Source organism: Corvus brachyrhynchos, unplaced genomic scaffold, assembly GCF_000691975.1.
Source record: "Corvus brachyrhynchos isolate BGI_N302 unplaced genomic scaffold, ASM69197v1 scaffold202, whole genome shotgun sequence".
In the NCBI taxonomy this organism is placed as follows: Eukaryota; Metazoa; Chordata; class Aves; order Passeriformes; family Corvidae; genus Corvus; species Corvus brachyrhynchos.
In genome coordinates this window covers 4,389,437-4,396,371 of record NW_008238132.1, presented here as the reverse complement: position 1 = coordinate 4,396,371, position 6,935 = coordinate 4,389,437, and the positions used below count along the sequence as shown (strand labels likewise).

Genomic DNA, 6,935 nt, shown 5'->3' with positions numbered 1-6,935 from the left:
CCTCTTGGGTTTTTTTTTTTCCTGTTTGAACTCTTTACAGTCACAATGGCTTCACACTTAACAGAAACTGAACGTTGTGCTCTGTTGTTGATGTACCTACTCTCTTTTTCACTGTTAGTTCTATTAGCCTGGTTTCCTAAAGAAATGAAGTTTGTACGATCACGCTCTCTGTCTGCATGTAATAAGGTTTTCCAGCTGCTGGCCAATCTTAGCTGAATTTGAAAGGGATTATAAACCTCCAAGATAATTAAATTTCTGTGTGTTTTGTGAAAAGCAGTGCCTAGCATAGGAGACAGTCTAAAACAGTGCTCACTCTGAGGGGTGGTGCATTCTCTGTGTTGCTTGACTGCAGCCCTCTGGCAGATAAGCGTGGGCACAGCTCCAGAGCAGCTGCAGCTCTGCCCTGATTTCCTTGGGGCAAGGGGATTCAGAAAGGGACATGGATATCACAGAAGACATGGAGAAAAGGGGAGGAAGCTGAATATATTGTGTGTGTCTGGGCAGAGGACAGGAGAGCTGTTACACTGTCCAATTGTCCCCTAAGCAATAGAAAATGAGTCTTCATTAATTCAAATGCCCTCCAGACATTTTGTGTTTTATTAGGAATATTTATAAGCTGTTATATCAAGAAGGATCTTCATGAATATAATTTTTTCTGCCATTTTGGTTATAAATTTCAGGGCACTCTCTGGGTGGCTATGTAGTTTCCTTTCTTAATGGGAAAACAACATAATGAAGTTCCACTTCTGTCTGTGAGCTACTGCACCCTTGAGAAAGCCCCAAGTCTTGCTGTATGCTATCAAGAAAGTTTTAATGCCCTTTGCACTGCCTTTGTCTCTGACATAAGGATAAACCTTTTAGGGTAGGAGGATAAGAAAATAACCCTTGTCCTTTCAATACTGAAGTTAAAAAAATAAGATCATATCATGGAATCATAGAATTATTTGGGTTGGAAGCGACCTTAAAGATCATCAAGTTCCAACCCCCCTGCCATGGGCAGGGACACCTTCCACTAGTCCAGGTTGCTCAAAGCTTCACCCAGCCTGGCCTTGAACACTTCCAGGGATGGGGCATCCACAACTTCTCTGGGCAACCTGTGACAGTGCCTCACCACCCTCACAATAAAGAATTTCTTCCTAATTTAATCATTACTCAGCTGGGACTTAGAACTGAGACAGAATTTGTTCACTGTTACGGCACAAAGGATCAGTAAAACAATTCTGTTATTACAAAAGAATAATTGTAAAACAGTTGCACATTTTTATATTTACTCCCTCATGAGATTTGCCCATATCCAAGTATGCAGGGATTTGCAGAGGCCAAAACGTAAGGCATGGCAAGCCTGTAACAAGAGACCTGGTTAATTTTTTGCATGGAAATGGGGCACTGTCAAGTTCCCTTTTGTTTATTCTGTTAATGGGGAGAGGTCACATTGTGAACATATGAAATTTATGGGTCTGCTCTTCTTTAATGAAATACTAGCTGTCTTGATGAAACTCTCAGAGCCATAGCAAACCCAGAATCTAGAATGCAAGGTGACATATTACATCTTCCTGTTTCATGTCTCCATTACATCCAGTGTGATACATAAGAATGAGAAATGCTCCCTCAGATGCTGACTCTGCTCTTTCAATGGATGCATAATTCTAGATATTTGCTGTAGAAAGCAACTATGCCCTGAATACACAGGTGCAGTGGGACAGGAAACCCCATTCTCTTCCTTTCCCATGTGCAGAACAGGAACTCAATAAGATGCTGGATAAATTTGTTTTGCGGAAACATGATTTAGGGATAAAACTATTTTAAATAAACATGGTTTGTGGGTTTGCACTTTGTTTAGTTCTTGCAGCATGACCCATGGGAAAGTTTCTTTGGAGTCTCAACCAGCACTTGATTTATGCTATTTGTGACCAGTTGAAGAGGGAACAAGTAATGAAGTTTACTGTTGCACAGGAAGAAGGGCCACAGCTCAAAGGCCCCTGAAGTCACAAGGCCAGCATGAATGCCACAGGTTTCTGTAAACAATCAGTCTAATAAACTTCCTGAAAGATCGAGTTGCACTAAAAATGCTGGTTTCCCAGCACAAAGAAAAAGCTTTTACTTAATATGGGAATATTGAGAAAAGAATATTTGTATAAGAAGGTTCCAGAATGCTATCCACAATGGCTTCATTTGTTTTAATGAGTAATGTGATTTTTAACTTGGTTAGTCTATGTACAATCTGAGTTGAAAAGATTATTAATTTATTTCCTAAAACTGGTTGTTTTCTCGTTGTTTTTTTTTCTTTTTATTGAAAGTAATATGTTTGTCTTTCCTGGCAGAAAATACAGAAACTACTTAGCAGAAGTATCAGCATCAATAAAGGGATCTCAGATGAGTAGGTCCAGGCAGGCTATATCTCAGTTTAATCATTTACAAGACTGTCAAACATCATATGCAGATGTGTTTCACCTGCCTTGATTTTGAGCAATCATTCTTTCCTTTGAAAATCTCATCCTAAAAGAGAATAGTGGCAGTCTGGGCAGGAACAGAAGAAACTTCTCACTCTTTCAAATTGTGTGAGGTTAAAAAAGGATTGATGTATCTGAAGATATTTGAAACACTTCTAGATTTATTTTTTTCCCAGCAAAAGCAAGATATGTTTATCTCTTGAGTCAATATACCCTGCTATTCATATTGAGCTCAAATCAAAGATGTTTCTTGCTAGAACTGAAATCTTGCAGAAGGGTTTGCTTGTTATTTTATGTGGTTTCAAAAGGGCTTCTTAAATAATCAAGAAAGCTCCACACAACTAGATAACCATAATTCCTTGCATAAATATGTGGTTGTGCTGCTCATTGTACATCGTACTGTATTAATGCATCTTTTTTGTTTTATCGAGGAGTCAAAGTACTTGGAATGAAGGAGAAGAAAGGTAAGAATAATGAATTTGTTTGTTGTTTTTAGGGCCAAGGTCAGAATTAATTTAGCTTCGAATTTGACACTTCATTATGACAGCTTACGTAGTTTAATTTTGAAACAATATGAGAAGGGATCTTAAAATAAATGCATTCTATAAACTATAAACTCTGTGTTTGGGGCCACACAATGGCACATACCTAATCTGAAACATGTTTTTGTAAAGAATCACAGAACATGTATTGCAGGCCAGAAGAATTGATGACAGCATTGAAGGCATCTTCTAGGAGTGCCTTGATATTTAGTCTAGAACTTCAATACAGCCACATTCTCTGCATCATAGACTGTTCCTGGATAAACCTGAACACCTGAGGAATGTGGCTGGAAGTGCAGGAGCTGACTCAGTAAACTTTCAGTGGTCTTAAGTGAAAGAGGATACCGCAGTGGGCTGTGATCTTCCAGCTATTTTTCATCAACAAAAAGGGAGACTATTCGTATCAGTGGAGGCTGTCAGTAAAACACTACTAAACCACTGCTTTTGAAACACAGAAATCAGGCCCTCTGTTTTCAAATGTCCTTTCCATAAGGCTCACTGCACCTGTGTCCTTTTCTGAAAGGGGTTTCCTACTCTAACTCTCGGTTCTGATATAAAGATTTCTGCAGAGACTTTACTTCTAGGCTCGGAGACTTTTGAAGCAAGTTTAGGTAGTGACAAAGATTATTCATTCCTTAGGAGATGGCTTTGACTCTTTTTTTTTTCTTTTTTTGAGAGCTGGTATTTTATAAAAAGGAATTTAAAATAATCAGATGTTCAAAAGCCCCTTGCTTCCAACCCTTTTCCACAAATCTAGATTTTCTTATGTGATTTTCTTCATCATTTACTACTCCAAATATTATTTTAATATTTTTGCAGCAGGGCTTTATTCTGAAGACAGTATCTAAATAAATTGTTGGCTTCCCATGAGTTGTCTTCTCAGTTTTATGAGGAGAAAAATTGTTATTAAAAATTTACTCAAATTCACTAAAGAAATGACAAGGTGTAGATAAAGGCAATTCCCTGGAGGGGTAGAAATGGCTAGTTTTTGCAGTCCACAGTCCTATTAGGTTTTATAACCTGTGGACAGCTGAAGGAATTCAAAGCGTTGGATCCTTTGTTGTTTTTCGCAATATCTACAATACCAATAATGCATTTGCATATGAACTGTACAAGAAATATGGATGGATGTACTTTTTAAGCCTTGTTTGACTGTTTTTCTGAAAACACATTTCAGCCTGCTACATTAATATATTGTTCAAAGAGTTATTAATATGTCTGCAGATAATTAGGACATTTTGTGAACTAAATTTACAAAAAGATAGAAATCCCTTCGTGAAGGCTTTACATAATTAAAAGCTAAAACCTGTTGGAAGAAAAAGAAGACTTTATTTTCCAGTGGATTTAATCCTTGAGAAATTGACTTTGAATTTTGTTTTTGCTGTAAAAGATAATTTTTAATTCCTTTTTTCTCCCTCTTGTTACAGGGTACTGCAGAAATATTCACTTTTATCTGGCCTAGGTGAAACGACCTCATAAAAGCTCCAAGAAACCACTCCTTTATTGTGATTTTTTCCTTACCCTGACTTCAGCTGCACACCCACTTCCTGAGCAATCTGCAGTGGCTGGTTTCTAGCTGTCATTATTCATGCATACATATTTGAAACAGCTGATTATGAAAGTCGTATTTAATTTTTAATAAGAATATGTGTATTTTTCATAAATTGTTTTGCCTCTTGGAGAATGTAATTATCCCAGTCTTCATGATCTCAGGAAAAGAAGCACATTAGTGACTGCAGAAACTGCAGTAATATCTGTGTTTACTTGCTGCTCTATGCCCAGAAAAAAACAGTCCAGAGGCAATCTAAAGAAGCAGGTAGAGAGTTTTCTTTTGGGAAGGAAAGGAGAAATGTTGCTAGGGTTTTGTTTGTTTGTTTTCTGTTTGTTTTGGTGGAAGTTTTGTGAAATTATTTTACCGTTGTACTCAGCGGCAGACGCTCAAGAAGAAAAATGTGCATTGTAGACAGTATCTTTTAAATAAGTTCTTAGAAAAATACAACACATGGAGGAAATAAAACTTGAAATAACACTGAGCTCTCCACATCTTTTGTCATATGATGTACCATCTTTTCTCTTTGCCTGTTTTACCATGGTAATTTCCATTACAGGAGTGGGGAATGCTACTCCAACATTAGCTTCAGTTTCCTGCTTCTCTTTGTCCCTCTAGTCCAGTGGAATTTAATTTGTGTCTCCCTGTCTCTGAGACAGATGACAACATTTTAATGCTTTCTAAAAGTCAGATGCATGACCAAGGTATTTCTAATGTGAAATAAGAGTTCACAGTACATGTTACATAAACCGTGCAGAGAAGAAAAAGTATCTGTGGCATTTACAAGTATGTCTTAGGCCGAGTCAAAGGTTTCCTGAGCAGTTTTGTTTAGCATGCAAGCATACCATGTTATTTTTCCATCACCCTTGCAATATGGAAACTTCATACTGGGTCACCTGAAGTTTTATTTTTGAACCATGGGTGTTGCAATATTTGCTTTCCCCTGTGGGACACTTTGTAGTTGTCCTTGGCTCAAAGAATTCTCAAATCTCTCATACTACTAGCTAGCTGATGCTCATAGGAAATGCTGGAAATCTTGGGAATATTTTCTGGTTTAGCCTTTTTTTAGGCTAAAAATTCCTGGGAAAATTCCTTCGGAAGACTTTTGCATACCTACATAGTGGTACTGTATTGCAAGTGGTATTTGGCTGTGCCATTGGACTTTGGCTTTGGAAATTAAATTTACATCTCACTCCAAGCAATCCCTCACCCAGCCTCCTTTGGTAGATATTAGGGCTGGGGCTAAACATCTGAAGAGTGGGTGATATACAAATGCATACACATATATTTTAAAGGAAATGTCTTTGTTGTAGTCAGACCCTGGTATTGTACTCTAATGGGACTAACACTTGTAAGTGGTCTTTTTGAAGCAGTGAACCCAAAGGCTGAGTGGGAGGGGAAGTCACCATTGTCACCAACAAGCTGAAATTCAGTCTAACTGTGTTGCTATGTTTCTGTATCCAAAGAAAAAGAACTTTTTATTAACCTGCTACTTTCCCACTCAGGAACAGTGATGGCAGGTCACCTTGAGTAACCTCTTCCATTAAGATTTTCTGCTTTCTTTTGGCTGTCTGCAAAGATGAAACTTAATCACAGCCTTGAAAGTGTTTCCCCTTATCCAGCATTTCAATCTCTTATTTGAAATGCTGTCTACAAACTATTTCAGACATTAACTATTCCAGCCCTTTTAATGGAGGAATATCTGAATTTTTCCTCCTCTATCTTTCTGAACAGAACAAAGCTATATGAACAGTGGCCTAGGAAGTGTCTTTGACAGCCATGCCCTGCAATGGAGATGATAAGAAGTTACATCCATTCACAAATTGATGTTAGCAGGATGTCTGGAAAAGGCAGCTCTTATCCTGTTGGAAAGCTTCCAGTATCTCAGAATTACCACTTCCATACACACATACCCAGCCCAAACAGTAAGTTAGAGAGCAAAGGGATTATAATGAAATTAACTGGTGGTAGACTGGGAAAATGGCTTCAGGTGTGTCAAGAGTTAGGAACTGATAGTTGGGCATGTTTTCTATCAAACAGTTAGAGGAAACCTTTGGTAAAGGTTTTCACACTCAAATAGTTCCTCTAGTTACAATTTACACCAACCAAACTAATTATCTTTATGCTGTGGCATAAAACCAGATTTTATTCCTGCATAACAGTAAATGGAGGGTTTGGGGTTTTTAGTTCATTTTGGTTTTAAACTGTTGTCACAATATAATTTGCACTGATGATCTCCTTGTTACTTCAGAAAAAACCTTCCAGCAGGGAGTTGTATAGGTCTGGAAGTTGCAAGAGGGAACCCCCTTGCTTTTTCATTGCTGAGTCAAATTCATTTTAACAAACTGACTGAACCATTATGATCAGCTCTTCTGAATTCCAATACAACTTGAC

The 6,935-nt window shown here is 37.9% G+C and overlaps 1 protein-coding gene across 1 annotated transcript in view; it reads left to right on the top strand.

Moving 5' to 3' along the window:
* Positions 1 to 5,025, top strand: part of EPSTI1 (epithelial stromal interaction 1 (breast)) — a 49,635-nt gene extending 44,610 nt beyond the window's left edge. The window contains exons 11-12 of the mRNA XM_017733578.1: positions 2,882 to 2,914; positions 4,420 to 5,025. The gene's annotated coding sequence lies outside the window, so the exon portion shown is untranslated. The remainder of the gene's footprint in view (positions 1 to 2,881; positions 2,915 to 4,419) is intronic.
* Positions 5,026 to 6,935: the final 1,910 nt, after the last annotated feature.